This window comes from Crocuta crocuta, unplaced genomic scaffold (genome assembly GCF_008692635.1).
Source record: "Crocuta crocuta isolate KB4526 unplaced genomic scaffold, BGI_CrCroc_1.0 scaffold125, whole genome shotgun sequence".
NCBI classification, from domain to species: Eukaryota; Metazoa; Chordata; class Mammalia; order Carnivora; family Hyaenidae; genus Crocuta; species Crocuta crocuta.
Window position 1 is genome coordinate 6,697,759 of NW_027531143.1, and position 24,714 is coordinate 6,722,472.

The 24,714-nt window shown below is 36.9% G+C and overlaps 1 long non-coding RNA gene across 1 annotated transcript in view; it reads right to left on the reverse strand.

The window, feature by feature from the left end:
- LOC144237401 (uncharacterized) overlaps positions 1–10,264 on the reverse strand; it is a 43,320-nt gene extending 33,056 nt beyond the window's left edge. Inside the window, exon 1 of the long non-coding RNA XR_013336842.1 lies at positions 10,157–10,264. This is a non-coding gene — a long non-coding RNA (uncharacterized LOC144237401). The remainder of the gene's footprint in view (positions 1–10,156) is intronic.
- Between the last annotated feature and the right edge of the window lie 14,450 nt (positions 10,265–24,714).

The window sequence follows — 24,714 nt, forward strand, 5'->3', positions numbered from 1 at the left end:
CATTTCTAGTTTGTTGCCTTTTCCTCTTCTTGAGAAAATCATAAAGTTGTGTCATTAAGGGCAGGGGGTGAGGAGGAGTCTGACTCTTAGAGAATAACTTAAAGATCATTTTACATGAGAATGTTTACTGGACTACGTCAAGAGATTTGTTGAAATTGCTTTCAAAGTGAAGACAAAATAATCTAGATTTATAAGAGTAAGTGGAAATAAATTTTTAAATGCAAGATAAAGGAGACAGCATAATGTCTCCCAAACCATCACCCAATCAGCTAAGCATGAAGAGATCAGGAATTCAAATTTTATGCTTTCAGAAAATAATGTTTAAATAAGCCATATAAATAACACCAAGGCATAAAAACAGCATATTCTCTTTAAAAATATGCTCCTAGAGATTTACATCTTGACTTTCTAGTATAGAAATAGAATTGTATATTTCATCTTTCAAAAATTTATGAAATTATCTCATCATTATTACTACAAATACCTGAGATGTTTATTCACTTATTCAGATGTCAGCCATTTTTCTAGGGTGACTCTAAAATCACTTGCGGCTATCATTTGATTAATATGTAGAATGACACAGTAACACTTCATTCCTTTTGCTGTGTAAAAGTTTTCTTACCAAATAAGACCACTGTTCACCCATTTTCTGTATATGATCATCTCCAGTGACCTTCTAATGAATACCCTTGCAGAAATCTTACAACTACATCATAAATTCCTTATCAGATGATTCAACAAGAGCGAGTTTACAAGCCAGCATGTGCTCAATAGCCAGTTGGGTTGCACAGTTCATAGACTAGATTGGTTGCATTCCAGAACATTTACCACAGGAGTAATGTGGGGGAAGTTCTCCAGGAGAGAACCCCACAGGGGGCTTATCCTTTCTAGGATTAATAGCATTTCAGCCAACATGGCTGGATGTTGGGCAACATTTCAAAATGGAGATCTATGAGGAAATGGAATAGTCTTCCAAGGGAACTAATAGGAGTGTAATTGCCTTTTCCATTTAAAACTGAGCCAGACAAAGCCTTTCTAGAAAGACCCATGATATTATGCCAGAGTGATGGACTGCCCAACTCATGAGGTCTCTTCCATCTCTAATTTTATGACATGAAAAATAAAGAAACACATTAAAATTAATGCATTTTAGCACATATCCATCTATCACCCCAAAATAATTCATAGCTGAATGAAAAGGACAAATAACAATTTCTAAAATCTATTGCTAATCATAAGAAAGCACTAGTCATCAGAAATACTCTTTTAAGAACAGCCACCACCTATAGTGACTATAGTTAACAGTCTTCTACTGTATAATTGAAATTTGCTAAGAGGATGGATCCTAAATACTTTTACCACACACACACACACACACACACACACACACACACACACACACGTAACTATGCCAGGTGCTGGATATGTTGAATAGTTTGACTGTGGTGATCATTTCACAATGTATAGGTCTATCAAAACATCAAGTTGTATACCTTACATATATATAATCTATATTGGTAAATTACACCCTAATAAAGCTGGGGTGGGAGNTGCCAGGTGCTGGATATGTTGAATAGTTTGACTGTGGTGATCATTTCACAATGTATAGGTCTATCAAAACATCAAGTTGTATACCTTACATATATATAATCTATATTGGTAAATTACACCCTAATAAAGCTGGGGTGGGAGAAAACAGTCACCACTTAAGTTTTGGCATTTTTAGTTAGCACATGGGGAGACTGCCAGACAGTAAATCTCATAACTGGTATATCCTATGAAACTCTCTATAATAACGTAGTCAGTGTTCTTTTAGAAGAAAAGAAATTTAAGCTTTTCACATGCTCTCTGCCACTGTTTTTTTTTTTTTTACTTTTTGTTACCTTAACAATATTTCATACAAAACAAAACTCAGGTGTTACTGGATATAAAATACATTCAATGGTTCTCTAGGTGTGGCCTAGCAACCCCAGAAAGTCCCAAGACTCTTTCAGGTGTCCATGAAGTAAAAATTATTTTTACAAAGCTATAAAGGCATTATTTGCATTTTTCACTCTCAGTCTTTAAGGATAGGCTACCAGTATACTCACAATGATCAGAAAAGCCTTTAAAATGCATATCTGCATGAAGTCTGATTTTCTTCATATACTTAACCAAAGAAATATATTACAATAAATTGAATGCAGAGGCTGATATGAGAACCTATCTTTTTTTCTATTATGTCACACATTAAACAGATTTGTAAAATTATTTAAAAATGTGGCCTTTTTTGCTTTGGAAAACACAGTTATTTTTTATTAAAAATGTGTTATGTTATTAACATGTTATTGTTATTTTTGAATAAATTAACAAATATGTTAAATATTTCTACATTTTAACTTATAATACAGTAAATATCACTAAGTATACAAATTATAATTAAAGATAGTCTAAAACCAAAAACTTTAAGAAGTGCTGACAGAATCTTCAAAAATGGGGTGCATGGGTGGCTCAGTCAGTTGTGTGTCTGACATCAGTTCAGGTCATGATCTGACAGTTTGTGAGTTCCACCCTGCATCAGGCTCTGTGCTGACAGCTCAGTGCCTGGAGACTGCTTCAGATTCTGTGTCTCCCTCTCTCTCTCTCTCTGCTATTCTCCTGCTTGTGCTCTGTCTCTCCATCTGTGTCTCTCAAAAATAAATAAACATTAACTTTTTTTTAATAGAGTCTTCAAAAACTTTAGATTGATTCTATGTCTCTTGGTAGGTACTATACAGTTTCTCTACCTCTCTCATTTTAAGTAAGTTACCTAGAATGGTGTCTATATTTGGTGGCTCTACCTCCTTACAACCAATCTTTCTTTAACTTACTCCAATCAGGCTTTTTCTCAGAAATTTGCCCAAGCCACTCTTAACAGGCCACCAATGACCTCCATTTTATCTAGGTAGGGCTCAGTTCTCACTAATTTTAATCAGCCTGTTAGTACCATTTAAGAGTTGACCTCTCCTTCTTTCTTCACTTAGTTTCCAATTCAGCACAACCTTTTGGTTTCCCTCTTCCCTCAGAGGCCATTTCATGGATCCTAGATCTTTGCATGCCTTCTTCTTCAAAAGTACTATCTCTTTGAAGAGTCCTTCCGTTCAAAAATAGCCTCCTATATACTTTATCCCTGTATCTTGCATTATTTTTTTTCATAATTTTTATCACTATCTAAAAATGTGTATTTATTTATTTCCTTATTTACTACCTTTCTAAATTCAAAGAGGGTAAGGACTTGGTTTCTTCATGACTTTTTCTTTGGACTGGGAAATGAGCCTGATTCCCAGTGTTCATGGAGTAAATACCAAAGTAAATACCAATGATGATGATCAAGGAACACATCTCCCTCAATAAGATATAAGCTTTTTCATGGTAAAACTGTGTGTTGTCCATATTTTTATAGACAGCATTGAATACTAGGTCTGGAATAGAATATATCTTAAATAAGTGTTTGATGAATGAAATAATAGATGTTAACAATGTATTGTTTAATGTCTACAAAATACTTTCATATCCACTCTGTTAGCTAATAATCACAATTCTGTATAGATAAAATTGCTCTTCCTATTTTTATTTGCAAATTCTTGCACTGTATTCTAAATCCCATGCTCTTGTATTTAGAAATAAAGTAATAAATGAGCAGACTTCTTAAAAGTAAAAAATAGAAAAAAGAGCTGAAAATGTGTCTTTCTGTTAATTATTCAATTTTCTATATTCTGGAATGATAATTTTTTCTATACCAACTGACTATACTTCTATGATCACAGACTAGTAATAAAGAAATGGAGAAAAATGCCAAAATTGAGAAACTAAAATGTCCTTTAAACTTCGCTCTGTTTAAATTCATCTTTCAGAGGGCTTAAGTGGTCTAATTCAGAAAATATATTAAATATTACCCATGAGGTGGGGACTCCTTAAAATCTAGTTGTTATGAAGTGCTTCATGGAGTCTGTCCAAAAGCAGCCACACATTTTTCAAGTCTGCGCATATTCCCCTTATATGTGTGTAAAGGGCTGGGGAGGGGTTGAATATGAGGTTAGCATACTAACTCTCTGCTGACCCCATCCCATTAATATTTTGAACTTGAGACTCTCTGTAACCTACCAAGACAGTAGCTTTCTCAGGTGAGCTATGGGACATTTCTTGGCTATTTTCTGACCATCAAAAACAGTCTGTGTTTAGAATCAGAAAAAAACATTTAGTATCTTCTATAAAATATATCTCTTAGGAACAGCTTTGCAAACCATGATGGAATAATGGCAGCACCCCTATTGGGGGTGGGAGCATTTAGCATTGCTGGTATCAAAGAAGGCATATATGGATGATGTAACAGATACAGCAGGAGCCTTTCTGCCAACTGGGCATTCAGGAAAACATGACTTGGGATGGGAGCCAGAGAGACAGTGTTAACCATGCTGGATGTGTTGCTGTGATTTTTGCCTTTTTTTTTTTTTTTTAAAATGACTTCCCAAAAACCCAGATTTAGTCCCAGTGTGTTCACTTTTGGAGAAATGTAGATAAGATTATATCTCTTGGGTCTGGCTTCATGCAGAGTGGACTGACTTCTGGCTCGAGTTTTACTGCATCATTTGTACTTTATACATGAGCTTAGGAGCTCTTAAGCATTTGGTGCACTTAAATCAAACAAGTAAATAATTTGAGTTCATCTTCCTGTTACGAAGATGCTTTAATAGAAAGTCTATGGTTTTTAAAGTAAAGGCATTAATGTTCAGATTTTAGTCTTTTGTGGTATGCATCTCCATAGCCTCAGAAATAGGATTTCAGAAGATTATGTAGATCATGTGCTTTCCTTGATGTCTTCGGAGTGCCAAAGAAGAGAAGCAGAAACAGGATATTCCCTTCCACGGTGTGGAATAAATTACATTTTCATGTAACATTTTTATGAATTCTAATTTGAAAGTGACCTGCAAATCTAGCTTACTTCTTATAAACAAGTTTTCAGAAGATATTTACAATTAGTAAGACACTGCTGCAAAACACCAAGCAGAAGGGAGAAGACAGGAATCTGACTTCAAAGCCTTCCCAACTCTCCACTTCCCTTCCCTAACCCTCAACTCCACCCAGAAGCATGTCTCTTTTTAACCTCTGAAATTTCACACAAGCCTGAAGTCTGGCTCTGACTACAAGGCAGGAAACAGCCCATATGCAGCACCCAGAGAGGAAGGGTAAAATGCAAACCCCCCCCACACACACAAAAGATTTTGTTTTAATCTGATACTCTACAAAGTTTATTTAGAGAAAGGGTTGGATTGTGCTTTTTGTTTGTTTTGTTTTAAAACTGCCTGTTCCCAAGTGGATGATGAGCACTGAGTTGAGGTGAGGACAAGTTGGCTTTCAGCCTACAGGCTCTTCCTTGTTACATTCAAAGGGGATTTTAGGAGGATTTGGAATTCTTCAGATCTTGAGTTTGGAGATCATGGGTGGAGCCCAGACACAGAGCATTCAGCTGATGGTTGCTAATTAAATGTTTGCCAAGTGACCTCAACTGGCCAGACTGTTTCACAGGGGAGGAAACAACACTCCATGAGATAACTGCAGGGGGGCACCAAGGGAAGGAAATGGGGATGTCTGGAAAAGCTTGCTGGAAACTGGAGATTCTGGTTTAGAGCATATACTGCTCTGATGGAAAGAAGGTTAGCCAACCTGGAAATGTGGGTCAAAGAAAGCATCCTTTAAACTCACCCATAGTAAAGGAGCATAACTGAAAAAAATTCTAAAACAGTTCTACTAAAATAATGAACCACGTTTAAGCAAATAAAGTTATACTATTGAGATTTTTAATAGTGGTTAGCAAGAGTTTCAAACTGGTAAGTTTGATTTCATTCTCCTTTAGATTAAAACATGTGTAAATATTAGTTCTAATTCCCCTACAGATAGGGGAACCATAATCCCAGTTTGGCTGGGTCGATTCCTATTTACACCAGAGTAATTATTAATAATTACTCTTACACACACAAAAGAGCTACAGTTTGGGTGATAAATTATATGGTCACCCTTTTTTGTGACCAATGATTTGTAAAACTTAAGATGGTTTCTAGTAATGTAGAGTGCTATTTAGGGAGTCACTGACAAGCCTACTAAACCTAATTGTATCAAAAACTTCTTAAAGGGACAACCAGAATGAAGGATCCAACAGTGCTTCAGCAATTAGCTTCAGTTAAGTACAAATTCAAAACAAATTAAGTCTGTCACGGAGCTGCCAAAACAAGTTAATAACTTATCTTAAATTGTATAAATTGAAGTTTGATGTCCAGAACCAGAGAAGATATTGGAATTTCTTTCTATGCTTTAAGATTCCATCTCAAGAGTACTGTTTGTTCTTCTTAAGCATACTTCTTAAGAAGAATTAAAAAATTGAAGCACATTCAGAAAACAGGGACCAGGATGGAAACATTTGGGAAAGCTATGGCATTCATGTCATGGTTGAAAAGACTAACAAAAAAATACCCCAAAGGAAGAAAGCTGTCAAGCCCTGCTAGAGGTCCTCAAATACTTTAAACACATATCATATGAAAGAGAAAGTTGACTTAGTCTGTAAACCTTTAGGTTAATATAATAGGTTGAAGTTAAGGAGCAATAAAAATCTGTTCACTATGAGGGCAAGCTTTCCAACTAATAAAATCTTCCCAAAATGGAATGAGAGATCTTTGGAGATAATAAATATTGATAGAGGTGTTCAAGCAAAAGCTAAATGATATCTTAATAGGAATATAATGGGGTAAATTAATGTGCCACATAGAAGTTAGGATGAAGAGATTCTAAGCTCATTTAAAACTGTACACTAGCATTCTAATGAAATAGTGGGGAGGTAATTCAGGAAAATCCTCTACCATGGCGTTAATCACCATAATCCTGTCTGTGTTTTAAAGGGTCTTTGAACTGGTCACACTGTCCCTTCTTTATAGTAAATATAATACTATGATACAATTATTCCTTCTCAGTCTATCAATTATCAGTGCCATGCCTAGATCTGGGGAGCTCATTAATAGAGCTGAGCTGGCCCTACTCCACATATACATAACCAAAATCTCTGGGGAGATACATATTCTAGAATGATCTACAATCTGAATCTGTCACCCAACTAACAATAGTCACTGGAAATCTTTGAAATAGTCTGAAGCCTTTTTTTATCCCTTAAAGCCAGAAACAAATAACCCTGTCTCAAACACATTATTAATGTTCCTTGTTAAAAGTTGTTTTAGAATCCTTTAGGATGCATATGACAAAAACCTAACTGAAGAAGGATAGTAACTGGCTCAAAAAACTAAAAATTTGAAAAGCTGAGATGGATTCAAACATAATTCTAGAGTTCAGTGTTGTTAGGGTCATGTTTTCTATTCCTTTCCTTTTTTGCTTGCTCCATTCTGCTAGACTCCTTTCCCCAAACGGTTCTCTTTATGTAGCAGCAAGATGTCCACAGCATCCTTACCTCTCAAGCTCACTGAAAAATAGTAAGCATTTCTTACCAAGAGTTCAGAGAAGCTCTAGGAGTATTCTGATTAACCTGACTTGGGTAGTGTGCCCACCCCTGGAGACATGGGGCTGAGGGTACCAGTCCCATTCTGGCCATATCGACTAGCGGAATTATTGTGAAAGGATGACTAGGCAACCAAACGTCTACTATGAAGGGTAATCAACTGAACTGAAGAATAGAAGGAAAGCTTGGTTGTTTTTCATTTTATTCTCCAACAAGATGGCCTTTTCATGATAATAGTTAATAGCAACTGACCCCAGCTATGGTGTCATGCTATAAATTTATATTCTTTCCCAGAAACTATCACAACACATTAGGAGAATCCACACTCTCTGTAGTCCAGTTGGCCTCTGTGGAATTGTATTATAAGAATGGGACTCTACATTATGTATAACTCATCACTGGATCATACTACCTATTACCCTAACTTGGAAAGTTCCTAATAGGAGTGTCTCTTCATCATGCACAATTCTGGGCTCTCCTCCAAGTGGCTCATTAACATGGCTGAGTTGCTGATCTAGATTAAAATGTTCCTTCTATAAAAGACAACAATGGAAGTCTACAGACAGTACAAATATTAATGTATGAATCACACATGATTGAAGTGAAAAGGACTTTTCTAACCCTTAAGGTTTGGGATTTAACTCCCTGGTAGAAAGCCAACAGGAGCTGAGTACATAATTCTTTATTATAAAATCCTCAAAAACTAAGGTCAGATTCCACTCAAATGAAATTATCACTTCTTAGAAGTTCAGTAGATTTGATTTAATTCACTTTTTTGATTTTCAAGTAACTGATTAATTCCCTTTCCAGTTGCTTTTCTGGTTCCCCCATGCTTGCCACCTTTTTATAAATTCCTTTGATTGGTTCATTAAGTTAACAGCTAGTTCTTGCCCTGAACATCAGGCTCTTAGGAGAACCCTGGTTACCTTTTTCCTCAACAACTTAATTGGAGACAAGGGAATTCTGAGCTACTCTCATTTCAGGGACCTTTAAAAACCCCAAAGAAAATAGATTTTAATGGGCTTAACTACCGGCTATCAAAGAGAAGTTAGACACCTCTGTCCCTCATAAGTATCACAAATGTGTTTAAACTTCCACACATCCACTCCAAAACAGAGTAGTTTGTCATTAACAAACTAGATAGCAAAAAGATATCTTTATTCTGCAGAGAGAGAAAGAAATGGAGGGGAAAAAAGATGGAAGGAAGAAAATTTTCAAAGTGAAGTAATGAATATTTTGAAGATAAAGAGTTAGAAATGGAATATTTGGCAATATGATTATCTTCAGCAGAAATAATTAGTTGGAAAATTATACTATTATATACTGTGCAATCAGAAAGCCTTCCATTAGATTTTCATGGAATAACTTACCATAATCACCTAAATAGAAAGTAATAACTTATCTCACCATACAACTTAATAAATGCTATGCAACCCTTTGATATCACTTAATGGGTTTGCCAAATAATTACTCTTCCTAGATAATTGATCTTGTTGCAGAATCTTGGAGCTGCTAGAGGAAATGGTTTCCTGTGTATGTGGAATGTAATACTAATTAATAGCTTTTTCCTGTTGCCACCTACAGTTCCCAAGGGATCAGCCTTCCAAAGAGAATTCTTTTATATGGATTGTGAATATTTTTTTCTTTAATTTGTTTGGAAAGGGTCGAAGTCAAGGAGGGGTATTTTTTTTCATTGATCCATTTCCTGTACTTAATTATTTGACACAGTTGACTCATGATTGTGTAATTATCTCTTGGAGTGTTTACCATTAATGTAAAATGGTACTGTATTTCCAAGCCAAATGGAATTTTTATGAGGCCATACAACCCTTCTTGGCTTTACTTTTTGTTTAATGGTCATGCTGTAGCAAACAGCAATGTGCAATATGAACAGTTAAACTATTCTCTTAATTATTGCATCTGGTTTACCATATCCTGCCCATCTAATGTGTTTTAATTGAAGGGCAGAAAAGATCTCTGGTTGATCATTGATGGTTTTAAATTGGCACATAATGATAATACTGAGTTCTGGAGGGAGTTCTTCCTAAATCTCAGCATATGTCTTTATGTTAAACAATTAAACCACATCTGGAAAGAGAAAGCAGATCAGTACATTCCTCAGTGGACTCTGAGAAAACTGATTCAGTGGGCTGAATACTTGTTACCAAAAAAGAGGGGGAGGGTGGATAACCTTGAACTAAAGAGAATTTGCAGATTTAAAAAAAAAAAAAAAGAACAGGTGTTTGAAGGAAAAATTCCCACAATGAAATAAATAGTTTTATATCGGCAAGGGCATTTAAGCAATAATGAGGAGATTTCATGCGTTTTATGCAAGGGCACCAGGGGGAATTAGTAACAGAAGAATATAAAGATCTTATTTCAAGAAAGTATATTATTATTAGGATTTTCCAAGTCTCATGTACAAGTTAGCTGAACAAGGACTTACTTAGCATTTAAAAGAGAATCTAGAGTATGTTTAGAAAGGGTTAATATGCTGTTCACATTGCCTGAGGCAAATCGAACTAAAAGTTACACTTGGGCACATATTTCTAGGTGAGAGTTAAGAGGAACTTTCATCGACCCCAATCTCCTAGGTAGACCACAGCCAACACTGCCTATCCCCTGCCCCCAGTCTCTCACCTTGAATTCCTTCTAACACCTTCCTTTGGGATGCCAAGAGAAGTCTTCAATAAACAGATCTTTTATCAGCACTTTCTTGCTGAAAAACCATCAATGTCTTCCCATTTTTTGCCTTTAAGAAAAAAAATCCAAATTAAAGTATCTGACAAACTCTGTATATTCTGCCTCTGCACTCTTCCTAGGCTTATTTTTTCCTGCTACTTTCTCTAGAAACCCTCTATTCTACCCTTACTGGTTTGTTCCTACTCCACAAACAAACAGCTTTTGTACTTTCTTATTTTAGTGAAAATTTTCCTTGCCCAGAATCTCTTCTTTTTGCTCTTAACTAAAACCTTTCTGATTCAGACTCAAATGGCACCTCTCTAACAAAAATTTTCCAGCCTTTCCAGTTCAAAGATATCCTCCCCCACCTTTCCAGAACATCCCTAGAATACCTGTGTTTATATTATTCATTTACCATTGCTTGATTTATGCCTATTTTTGGGTGTTTTTCATGTGCAAATGGCTTACATATCCAAATGACTGTAAACGTTATACATTCCAGAATTTTGTCTTATAATTGAGAATGTTCACTCTACTACATTACTCCACATTCTTTCACATAATTGATGTACCTTTTTATGTAATCGGCAAACCCCACTAAAAAAGTGCATTTACTCTTGAATTTAAATTCTACTTCTGAAGGGAACAAGAAACAGGAGATGCATCCTGTATTTGTTTGCTAGGGCTGCCATAACAAAATACCACAGACTGGCTGCTTAAACAATGCCATGAAGTCTAGGAGTACAAGATCACGATGCCAGCAGTCTTCAACATAGGAATTTGGGAGGACACAATTCAGCCCATAATAGATACTATGCAACACTCTTTGTTGTTCATCCTCTTGTGTCTTCTGTATTTCCAAAAAGTTGCAGTTATCAGAAGGTAGGAGTAGGGATTAAATCTAATTGGTCCCAGCACAAAATCAAAAGCCTTAGGCTTTAAGCTTTAAATCTGAACCTCAGGACTTTCCATTTTCTCCCTTTTTCTTGTCTCTGGATTTGTATCCATGTATACTCATACATCCATTACTCTCTTACTTTTTCTTTCAATTCTCTAGTATCAGATCTAAATTTTTAAAAAAATGAAAATTAGAATGTGAATAATCAATGTGCCAATTAAGAGTTCTTCAACTGCAATAAACGGTAACCTAAACTAAATCTTCTTAAACATAAGTGGTATATTTTGATTCCTGTATTTAAGGGAGAAAAAAGGTAGTGGAACATTAGGTTTGGATCAATCCAGGAGCTCAAATAATGGCACCAAAACCTGGTTTCTCTCTTTTCTTACCGCTTTGCTTCCTCTGGGTTGGCTTCATTATCTGATATCATTCATCTTGTACTGTGGGGGAGGAGGGGGGGGAATTGGCTCTAGTACCTTAGCATATGTATTTTCAAGTTCAATGTTATTTTCTGGTAGCTGTTCCCCAAGACTCAAGACTTGACTTTTTCTCACCAGAATAGCTCATTACTAAACTATCTCTATGACAAACACAAGAAATGTTAAATGACCAGAGTTCAGTCCCATGTACCACCTCTGGAGGTGAGTGTGGACTAGCGCCCCTGCCATGCACAGTACTGTAAAAGGAGTAATTCTCCAAAAGGAAATTTGAGTTTTGTTAATAAAAAGGGAAGATACTGGGGTATCTGGGTGGCTTAGTCAGTTAAGCATCCGACTTTGGCCTAGGTGATGATCTCGCTGCTTGTGAGTTCAAGCCCAGAATCAGGCTCTGTGCTGACAGCTCAGAGCTTGCTTCAGATTCTGTGTCTCCCTATCTTTCTGTCCCTCCCCCCACTCAGTGCTATCTCTCTCTGTCTCTCAACAAATAAATAAACATTTAAAAATTTAAATCAAAGGAGAAGATAGGAACATGGCAGGCAAAGTTTGGCAAAAAACCTACAGCAACATATAAGCTTTAATCCACCACCCTTTGATATTCGGGGGTGTGGAGAAAGAGAGTAGCAGAGAAGCAAGAACTGATTAAGCCATCAAGGCAAAGAAAAATGTTTTCAAGGCAGAGAACATTTTTGAACAAAGCTCTTCCCTTGTACCCCTGAAATTGTATCACAGAGGAGTCAAGTCAGCCCTGTTTGACTGCACCTTATCTGACCCACTTATAAGAACAAATTTACTCTACTTGCTGGTGCCCCAGTTTTCTCAATGTCTAAAAGCCAGAGTCAGGATTAGGGCTGGAATTCAAGTTATTGAGGATTGCCTAATAAAAGGACAAAGCAATTTGAACATGGAAATCCACGTCCAAACTCTTATTAATAATTGTGTCTCTGCTGAGCACATGTAGGGACAGATAATTAGATTCACATAAAGAGTGGTCTCTAATTGGATCCAGATGCAAAGAAGTCGACAGACATTCACTAAAGGGAAACTGTACAAAATAACCAAGAAACAAATGGAATTGCAACGTGGAAGTTTATGAAGAATGATGGGTTGAATGACTACAAAGCCTTTCAGGCAGCTTTTAGTCACACACTTAAAGAAATTTATTGTTGTACTGCACATTATTACAGAGAAGCATTGTCAAAAACCAATGATGTTCCCTGCAGAAAAAATACAACATGGCACACAGAGTCCTTGGGAAGAACATTTTAAAGATTTTAAGTATTCTAGAGATGTCACCCTTTTTTTCATCAGCTTTGGTTAATATTAATTCCGTGGGATGAAAAACTAAACTCCATCATTTTGGAATCTCCAGTTTATGTCTGTGCTAAGTGAAGAGACTCTCAACACTGCTAAAAACCTAACTTGCCTCCACTTACTAGAGTAGAGCTAACTAGATGTTTGTCCCACATGGATCGAAATGGGTATATTCAGTCCACATATAACCAAGGGTTAGAAGGAGACAACAGTCACCATCAAAACTATTCACATATGGCATACCAATCGATAAATGCAAATATATACAGTCATACTATTTGAGGTTAAGATGAGTTATATAGGTCTTGTGGAGCATTTTAAATTTGAAATCTATCTTCTCCATGGCCCATTAAATAGCCATTTCAGAGCAGGAGAAAGAATAATCCAAATTGAGAATGTGGCATATGCAAAAGTCCCTGAGTTAGAATGAATTTGTGAGTTTGGGGAAGTGGGGAAAATGCAAAATGGTTGGCTTTTAAAGAGAAAGGCGAAAGGGATAGGCTGGGGACAGGCAGAGTCTCCACATCCAGCTTCACACCTGAGCCTCAGAGTCTGCTCTGTCAAACACCAAAATTCATGCTACTCTGCTCTACATAGCCACCTGTTCAGTGAGAATTTCTTTGTTGGTCTCATACAACACATTTCATACTATAGTACTTCACTTCTGGTTTGCCTGTATCCTTGGACATGAGAGCCTAAAGCCAGCCTACTGTATGGATCAGCTAGATAATGTGATTTCAGGGATATTGGGAAGGCCAAAATGTCCTGAGTTCACAATGATTGATACATAATTCATTTTTTACCTTAAGATTTTGGATTGCAAAATTAATTGCAAGCTTGACACAGAAAGGTTATATCTTACTTGCTTACAAAGTTAGTATGGGTGGAAAAAAAGCTGGGAGAAGGTTTTGTTGCCAGTAGAGAAAAGGAAACAAGAACAGTGAGTACTTGAGAAGATACAGGAGAAAAGATTCAAAATTGGTAGAGTCACCAAAGGCACAGAGAAGTTAATAGGTATTTAGCAAATAAATGAATAAATAAAAGGTAACCTTGAGCCACTTCTCAAGTTTAGCCCATGGGAAACTCTGACTTTTCTTGTGTTCAACATTCTTCCTGGCAGAGTGACAGGGTAAGGAGTCTCCCTTCTATCAACATTGCCCTTCAACTTAATCAATTGGGAAACACTGATAAATGGTGACTCTCATCCAGTATGAAAGCTATGGAAGCAATTGCCAAGTGATCTACTACTTGCATTATCTTTAATTCCACTGTGTTAAATATTGTGCTATTCAAAGACATCATCAAATGATTTTTGAGTAGTCTGAGGTTCAAGAAGTACAACGCATTTTTCCTCTAGCACTTTCCCCTTGGTTTTTGTGATCAAACATGTCAAAGTAAAACTAATTCATGGAACTTATCAAAACAGAGGACTTAAGACACAGACACCTCACCTTCTATAGTTCTGAGGGTTTCAGGGTCAATCCAGATACTAGGGGGCAACGACATACACTATGTACTGATGTGGAGACTGTGAAGACAGTGGATCATGGTCTTGGGACTGGGAATCAAAGTAGGAAAGCTGGGAATGGACTAGAGACAAATTAGAAACTCCCATATATCCCTCTACTCCTAAGTCATACACTAGAAGCCAAAGTTTGCTCGTCCAGACATTTTCTATGAGGCTATGTTCAATTCTTGTGTAATGTTGACAGGAACAAATGGTGTAACCAGGAAGGAGAAATGCAGTTAATCAAGGGTGGGAACTGGATGGTAAAGTTTGGACAAGAAACTGTGTTTTGTACATCTGTAACATGAATTTCTGACAGAGCACTCACATGAAGATGTCCAGTATAGACATGAGTCTAGATATTAAAAAGAAAGTGATTGGGGCTGAACATAGAGATTTGGGAGATATCAGCATATAGAGTGAATTAAAGTCACTCTAGTCCATCACTCTAGTCCAGTTCTTGCAGACTCAGAATCCAGTTCTTCTTGCTGAATTTGCCAGACACTGGACCTGATTATGCTCCAGTTTCTGTACCTGGATCCCTACCCTGTGCTTGGTGCCTCAGCTCCTCTTTTGGTTCTTTACCTCATTTAGTCCGAGTCTGCAATCCCTCCCTTGCTCTTTCTTTCCGGCTTCTTTTTAATTGCCACTTAACTCTGCCTTATGTGGTATAAAGATTGACCCGATGTCTGTGCCTGGTACATCAGCTCATCACTGCAGTGTGAGCCTTGTCAGGCCCTAATACAAAGGATAGTTTTACTAATTGCCACACCTCACACAGGGGTCACATTGCCTATCTGGGCATCACTGTAAAAGTCATTTGTGTGACCATTCCTAAGATCCAGGCCTATAGCTGTCTGACCTCCAATTTTGTGTTCACCGAGCTGCCACACAAGGAGTATATTGAATATATTGACACTTAGTCCAGTGTTATACTGAGCTCTGATCCATCATATTAAAAAATATTGTGATACAGTCTCAGCCTTTCTAATCCACATTATCTAGTCTTTTTTTTCTGCCTCTCTAAATGGCACTCCATAGCCCCTACTCAAATTAATCCATCTGCATTGCCTTTTCTTTGACTCTTTCTCTCACTTTCTCCATCACTGTAAAGATGCTCATTCTCCTCGGGACTTCTGATGAGCCTACTTAGCTCTTTTGTGCATGGCTATAACTTCAGGTTAGGATTCCCAGGAAACAACCCCCCAGATGGAGATCTGCGTGTAGGATTATTGGGAACAGTGAATGGAATATCACTTGTAAGGAAGTGAGGGAAGTAGGATGTGCTGAGCAGAGGGACAAGTTGAACTATATTGCTTTTGCACCAAGGGCTTCAGCCAATCCTACAGGAGCTCTGAAACTGGGTGGCACATCAAAGTTAAGTCAAATTAGAAGCCAAAGGGCCAGGCCTTCAGTATCCAAAATTCCTTCCAGGAAGGGGAGGAAATGTTGGGAAAAACAGCTCCCTTCTTCTGAGAATCATTGCAGGAAGAGGAATCCTCCATTGCCAGGGAGAAGTACTGGACTCTACAAGAATGTATGATCAGTCTTGAAGGGGCGTCTGGGCTCACTACTACATCTCACTGCATCTACCGCTAATCTGATGAGCCCAGCTTCATTCTTCTTTTGTTTTAAATAAGTCCAAATTAACTTTATATTAAAAATAAAAACCTTTCCTGACTCTCTTTCCTTCATAAAGATTACCCTACTTAATTATGTAGATGGAACCAGCTATATGTTGCAGCCTTCATGATTACTTTAGGTAGAACAAGACCTACATTACCAAATGAATTCCATGAATACAGAAATCAATAAGCTACTAAACTGTTATGACTATTTCACTCTAAACCATCTGGTCCACTGGGAACTCCAGGTGCTATTAACACAACAGACTATACCAGATACATTGAATCCATTACATACAATTTTAGTACATGGTTAATATACTTTAATAAAAAAAAAAACCCTTTAGGGACCCTGAAACTCTACCCAGTAAACACATTGATGCCTGTGCATTAAAAAAAATTTAAGTACTTCTCAATATAAAAAAAATGTTTATTTTTCTATGAAACAATTACTTATCCTACTTTTTGAGTAAGAAAGTCTTCATCAAATATGCACTATGGCTACCAGGAGAAAATCTACTAGGATTATTGTCAAGAAACTTAGATTTGAGACCAAGCTAAGAATACTTACCCAGAAGATATCTTGCACAAGTTAAAACCCATTTTAAATCTAAATATTTCTCATTTGTAAAATGGTAATGACAATAATAATGAAATCTACTTCATAAAATCGACCAAAAGTTGAACAGTATTAACAATAACTAATATTGATTAATTACTGCTTGCTAATCATTTTGCTAATTGTAGTATGTATATTTTCCTATGTTAAGCCTTACATGAACCCAAAGAGGTATGCACCATTAATGTTTCTACTTTAAAGAATAAACAAAGTGAAACTTGCAAAGATTAAGTTATTTCCCATGACCACAAAACTCGTAGCCATCAGGTCTGCCCAATTCCAGAGACATGGTTGAACCCTCTTTTGCATTCTCTCGGTAAAATATATCTGGATGTATTTTGAAGCTGGTAAGGTCTCATTTTAAATGCTCCTTTGTTTCATTCTTTGTCTTTGTTGAGCTTCCTTTGTCCCTGGGCCTGTCTTTGTGGTAAGAAGGTGATTCGTGTGAGTCCCATGTAGTCTATCAGCTTGTTGGGTCAGTTCATCCCGGAGCTTTATCCCAGCGAAAGAGAGGCGGCAATAAGGGGATGTCCAAGTCTAATTCACAGTTGGTGGCACTTCCTGGTGGCAGAGTCACTCCCAAAGTCCTGTAAATCAACTACAAACAGAAGTTTTCACACTTCTTAGTAATTCTTACTAAGAATTGTGTATTTTAAGTGATACTTCTTACTGATTTATTTGTAGGTTCCTGAACATCCAATGATATTAACATCTTACTCCTTTTATGCAAATTCAGAAAGGCTCCACTCTCTAAATATATTTTATTATTCCAGTGATTTAAAGGGTAAGCTCAGCCTATTTCCTTTTTTAATTACTCTATTTCGTTGTGCCAAAAAAAAAAATCTGATTCAAAATATATCAGAACTCAGTCCAAATTATAAGCTGTTCACCTGTAAAAAATAGGGTTGAGGGGATTTGGGGAAAAAATGCAATTATATATTTTTTTTAAGGAAACAAAAAACTTTAATTGCTCATTTTGTTTTTCCAAGGTCTCTGAAAACTCAAAAGAGGGGCTAAACAGATTCTGGACTTTATAAAAGAAATTAACTTCCCAGATTAATATATTGTTTGCCAAGTTTCAGTTTAGAGTGAGTTTTTACAACCAAGTTATAAAACTCCTGAAAATACCATGGGGACTAAGAATGGAAAAGCTCAGAGAACTCCAATATATCTGATGATAACCTAAGAGCCAAAAACACATGGTTAGATTGCTATCCCAAATGGTGAAAAAGGGACAGAGTCAGTTCATATGGTAAAATAAATGATATATTTTATGGCATTCATATATTTTGAAAGGCATGCCATAGGGTATTCTGTAAAACTTTATTTGGATCTGTGGGAGACTGAATGACTCATTGGCTGGTAATGGGATACAGAGCTCTCTGCTTCGGGGCCACCAATACAAATCTTCCCTGGGAAGAGAGTGATATAAAATTGTTACAATGGATTGACTTTTGTTTAATCCCCACTTACCACCCACCCCTGCGCCCTGCACTCCCCATGCCTTCCCCAGACCTCCAGTCTTGAGGCTGAAAGATCCCATTTATAATTGACAGCTATATACATGTTTGATATAGCAAAAAGGAATGCTTTCCATTTATTTTATCTCTAAGTCTGCCAATAAATAATTTGTGGAAACTTTAACAAAGACATTAAGAAACTGATGTCACATATCAGAACTTATTAGCAAATGTGCTTCAGAGTACATTAAGCACCTCCTTGGTGCTCAAAAATCAGCACAAAATACACGGAAAGTGTCCAGCTAATGAAAACTTATGCAAAGAATGAGGTCATGACTGAACAGAGTATGTAAAAATAGAGGAAGGGGAAGCATTCCATTGGGCATGTCCTATAGGCAGAGCATCAGCTAAGTGCTTCCACTTAACAGGACATTCAATTTTCACAATCCTCTGAGTATATTCATATTTTATTTCCATTCTGATAGGAGAGGAAACTGAGGCTTAAAGACGTTAAGTCACTCAGGACTACACAGCTTAGAAGAGATAGAGCTTAGAATTAAACACAGATCTGCATGATTCTGAAGATGGTTTCTCTGTTTAATCTCCTCACCTTTGACAGTGTGTTAGACATAAAACACACTGCAATATGGCCCACAACCATCTAAAACAACTATGCTGCCAATTAAACTCTACTACCTAGTTTTCTAAACACAACTATTCTGTACTCTCCACCAAAAATCTGAAGTGCTTTGGTAAACTTGACCCTAAATCTTCTATGGGAGCTGGACCCCATAATGGTAAAAACATGTATCTCTTATTCTATTAATGGAAACGCTCCACTGAATGGCAAATCTAGCACATATGATACCCAGAGCCGGTTGTTTTTATAACAACCCCTCCTTTCTATGACAAAATTCGTTTCGGCAATTATCAAGAAATGAAACAAATAATAATAATGGTCAGAAAAGAATTGCAGACAGTAAGTTCTCCCTTTATCAGACATCATGTATAAATTATGTAAGTAGTTGTCCAGTAACTAATGAGTAGATTTAATAAAATGGAAACATCCATAAAAAATATAATTTAAGTAAGTACTAAATTGTACCACTGATGTCACACTGTTATTTAGTTTTAAAACAATTTTAAACAATTAAATTGGATTTCAAAGCTATATTTCAATCACAGTGAAAAATTTCATCTATGAGGTAAAATATGCCTCCCAGTAGAAAAACTTTGCAGTTCACATTGTACATTTTAAACACAAATTTAAAAATCCAAAAGGTCACACAGGAGGATAGAATTGAAGCAATCCACATTGTATTCCTATTTTTACAAGTATTTTATCACCATTCATTTGAAATCCACTGTTTACAACACAGGAACAGGTAGTGTCATAGGAATCAAACAACACAAATCATGCCTGAAAATTCCAAATCCTCAACAAACTTCTCCAAACACGCACAGCTGAATCAATATGTAGGAGAACAGACTGAGGAACTGAGAGCTTTCCAAATTAACTTCCACATAGAAAACAATGTTTATTAAAGGACAAGCGATAAACACATGCTAATTTGAAGCTTACGTACACATTATTATTAAAAGTCACCGTTATAATTGCCTAGAACTTTACCAAAAAGAATTGTTTTTTGAGAAAGAGAAGTATTTGTTACTGATGTCTAGAATTGCCAGCACATGGGTATAATAAAAACCGAGTGAGTTTTATTATGCTTTTATGTTTTCTGCATTTCCTACACCCGACACAGATGACACTCACTGCCCCCACCATCCGTGTGCTGTCAGCTCCGGCGCCTGTTTAACACTGACTCACCAAACATGTCTGCAATGGGATGATCCCTCCTCTAAGGCATGGAATGTTTAACTCTTCCTAACAAAGTACAATAAATTATTTGTGGAAATCTTTCTTCATGGAAGAGATATCACTTTTTCTGACAGTATGTGGCGCTTTCCCTGCCACCACCATCCCCCCCCCAACTCATTTGAAACTATAAACACTTAACCACCACCCTCAGTAATAAAAAATAGAAACACATGCCTGCCTTGGGTGTTTTTGTCATCTTAGCCCTATGTCCTCCTCCCACCACAAAATGTATTGACCTACTTACATCTGTGCTCATACATTCTTCTGTCCATCATATTATGATGGATTAATAGTCTATAGCCCTTCCAAAGGCAATCCCCTACATATTTATTTATTTTTAATGTTTATTTATTTATTTTTGAGGGACAGAGATAAAGAGCAAGGTGGGGAGGGGCAGAGAGGGAGGCAGAAGATCCCAAGCAGGCTCTGTGCTAACAGGGGCGCTCGAACTCAGGAACGGTGAGTTTGTGACCTGAGCCAAAACCAAGAGTCAGATGCTTAACCAGCTGAGCCACCCAGCTGCCTCACCCCTACATATATATATTACATTTTATTCCCACCTGCCTACTCAGGGACTTTGCTCTTAAATGTTTTACTTATTTCTTCTGCATCATCAGTTTCCCTTCTTTTCCAAATCATTTTCATCAGTATAAAATTATGGTTATGTACCATTTTAAAAAAAAAAAGAATTGCTCATTTAACCCTCCTTTCCATCTCTATTGCTGAACCCTCCTCTTCCTGACTTCTAAATGTTAGTGTGTCCCAGGAGTCTGTCTGCATCATCTTCCCTCTCTCTCTATACCCATCTCCTAGATGGAGATTAGACAGGTTAGTCTAATCACGTGGCCTGCAGAAACTGCTACTGGTGTCTACATTTACATCTCTAGCCCGAGCTCCCCACTGAGCAATCAACTGGAACATGTAACAGCCTAATGACATTTTCACTTGAATAGCGGATAAGCATCTCAAGCACAACATATGGTTCCCCTACACAGTGTACCTAGATATTCTGCTCCCCCAACAGATTTCTTCATCTCAGTAATTGGCACATTGTTCAATCAGTTGTCCAGTTTTTCTTGGGCCTCACATATAAACCATCAGCAAAGTCAGCCAACTGAACATCAAATGTATCTCAGTTACAACCACTTCTCAACAGTTTTATTGCAAGCCATCATTGTCCCTGTAGGGAATGCCACGACAATGACACTCTACCTGGTCTTGAGGTGCCAGTGGCTCATCCTCCACACTGAAGTCAGAGTTGTCCTTTAAAATTCTGTCAGGTCACATTACTTCCCTGCTTGAAACTCACCAGTGGCTTTTTTACCACACTGACAAGAACATCCAAAGTTCTTATGACAACCTATAATGTCCTCTGTCACCTATCTCTGCCTACCTTTTTAGTATCATCTCCTGTCACTGATTCTTTATTCATTCCACTTCAGCTCCACTTTAGCTTGCACTTTCTCAAAGAGGCCCAAACTATGTCTACTTCAGGCCTTTGCATTTGCTCTTCCATCTTTCTGGAATATTCTTTCACTTGATCTTGGCATGGCTTGCCTCTGCATCTAATTTAAGACCTTGCCCACCTGGCCCCTTATCAATCAGAACGTTGCTAAACATTCTGTTTAAAATAGCACACTCTCATTCCACTTTATTTAATAATACTTATTACCAACTGATATTTTACTATTTTACTATACATTAAGCATAATGTGATACCGGGATATGAAGGTGGCATAAGAGAACTTGACCAGTTAGTTGCGACCAAGTAAGACTAACTAGAGCCCAAGAACTAGCATTGAACTCAAAACTCTGAAATAGAGGATAGACCCAGTTACCCAGTTACTAATGCTAAAGCGTCCAGTGCCAGAACAAAAATGGGTCATCGAGGCAGACCAGCGGTGTTGGGGTAACCAAAGGGGTTGTCAACTCTTCCAAAATGTCCAAACACCAAGCATAACAAAGTGGATATGAATGTCCAACAATCATTTAGGTTGCTGTCCTAACTCTCTTTATATGTGTCAGGTTCACTTATCTGTTTCATTTCCTATTTAGAATACTCCTCCTGTTTTTTGCTTAGGATTTAATATTTGTTTTTTTAACCAAGTTTTTAAAATTTGTTTAATATTTATTTCTTTCTGAGAGAGAGAGAAAGAGAGAGAGCGAGCACACGTGGGGGAGGGGCAGAGAGAGACAGAGACACAGAATCCAAAGTGGACTCCAGGCTCACAAACTATGAGGTAATGACCTGAGCCAAAGTCAGAGGCTTAACCTACTGAGTCACCCAGGGGCCCCTAATTATTTGTTTTGAAGCCTCACCACCTGAAGCCAGAAGAGATCCTAGGTTAATGGACAAAGTTTTAAGTCAAGCTAGGTTAGGACTAATATGTTTTCCACTAAGTGTTCAGTTGTCTTTACCATTAGGCAGGCAAGGTCTTAAAAACACCTTTGTACCTACAGTTCTTGAGTTGTTTCATAGCCAATTGTTTATATTACCATCTGTTCCATTAACTTATAAACTCAGTATTAATTTCCCAAAGCCCGCCACAGTGTCTGGCTTATTCATTTGACTTTTTAAAAAATTGAATACCATTCCAGATATCCTGGATATGTGAATATGTTACCAACATATCCAACATAGGTCTTTAGGGGAAGAAAAGATATCCATATTAATGTTAGAGTTTTGACAACTGTATGAGACAGATTTCAGTCAGATTTCATACAAATTATTTTAACAAATAGAATTTGATACAAAGATTGTTAATTGAGTATTGGAGAACTGAAAATCAGGCAACTAGGAACACCAAAGCATCACCGGGATGGAAATTACAGGAAGCAACTAGCACACCCAGGGCTAAACAAAGGGAACAAAGGGAAGAGACTGGCATTATTAAAACCCAGAAGCTTGGCAGAGAGGGCAAACAGAGCTGGGAGTCAGGCCTCTGACGAAAGATGCTGGTAGGGGAACATTAGGCTTGTTCTGGGAATATTGGAAAATTGGCAAATTGGAGCAATTTGGCTACTGATTGTTGCCACCAAGCCAACCTCAAGGACCCAGGTTCATCTTGACAGGAACCAGGAACCAACAGAAAGGAGTAAGTCCCTTCTTACTCAAACTCCCCAGTCTCCCTTTAGAAATTTATTAAAATTATATACGTGTTTGTTTACTATCTGTCCTTCTCATTAGCCTTTGAGTTCTATTACTGGTTGGTCCACCATTAAATCCTTAAAGTCTGGAACACCATAAGGATGAATTCACAGACAAATGAAAGGCCTATTCATTTAACCAGCCAACCTGGGGGTTGGAGAACTTGTTGAAGGTTAAGAAAAAGCTTTGCCCCAAGAAAATAAAAGAGGAAAAACAAGACTTTTTCTGTTAGAGCATTAATAATTATATGCTGGAAATTTTTAATAATTTTATTGTGGTAGATTTGTAGATTTCTTTTTACCCTAAAAGCACACTTGTTCCACATTTTCTCAGTTCTGTTTGCAGTCCTCCTGTGAGCACAGAACTGAACTTTTTAAAAAATAAAATTTCATGAGTTCAATGTATATTGTTGTGTGCACAATATACTTTAAGGACTCTCCTTCTAAGATTTATAAATTTCTTGAATGAGGGTAGTTTCCCCACTGATGATGGCAGTCCACGAAAATGCAGGTTAGACAGCCTGGCTTTTTTCTAACAGAGATTTCTTAAAATCTCATCAGAGCCTTTTAACTCTGCCTCCCAAAAGAACTTTTTACTTTTTAACCTCTTTATCTGACCTTCACGTCTGTGCCTTAATTGGAATATTCTGAAATCAGATTGGATACAAAGAGAACAGCATTTTCCCCTTCTTTCACTGAACATTATTTCATACAGAAAGATATGTTGATCCCTAAAACAGCACCAAGAACAGAATCAGAGGGTGCCAGTTAGTGAAGCATTTCAAAGAGAAAATGTGGCCGAACCTATAAAACATTGTGTCTTATGCATCAGCATCCCCTGTTAGGCCGAACTATACAAAAGAAAAAGAAAATCGTTGAGGCCAAGTAACACAATGCAATTGGAAAAAGTTGCCTTATTCATAAATCTAAATATATAGCTCAGGGAGATACTGGTAAGGTTCAAAGTAATGGAAGGAAAAGATTATTTAAAAATAAATGACACACTTTTAAAAACATATTTGGTCAGATTTCCAAATGACCCACTCTACTTCTCTATTTTTCCCAAGTGCCAGTTTCCTCAAATAAATCAATTCCATGTGATAAGCTTTAAGAAAGAGACCTGTGATATATACAAAAGCATTAAACATAATTTGAAATTTAAATTGTGTTCCAAAGAAATTGTAGTGCATTAGATTGTGTTCAACATTTACTGCTGTTATTTAGTCCATTTACATACAGCAATAAAAGACAGTTAAACCATTAAATTACATGACTTTCTCAAAATTGCTCTTCAATTATGATAAAATTAAGCTCTTTGTGTCCTATTTATAAACATGGATAAGTAGCCAATACATTGCAGATACCACTGTACTATAACCAAGTTTAATTTTCAATAGTTTCCTTAGGGCTTTAGTCATTTACTGATATTGGCTGATAAATTTATTTGTGTGTGTGTGTGTGTGTGTGTGTGTGTGGTTGTATACAAGCTGTGTCAAAATTATCTCCAGAGAAGAACCATATTACTCCTTCAAAAATGCAAAGCATACAATAGCACTTAACAACTATGTAAAATATAAATCAGTTTTGAGAAAACAGAAATTTGAAATTAACCACAAGGAACATGTAGAAG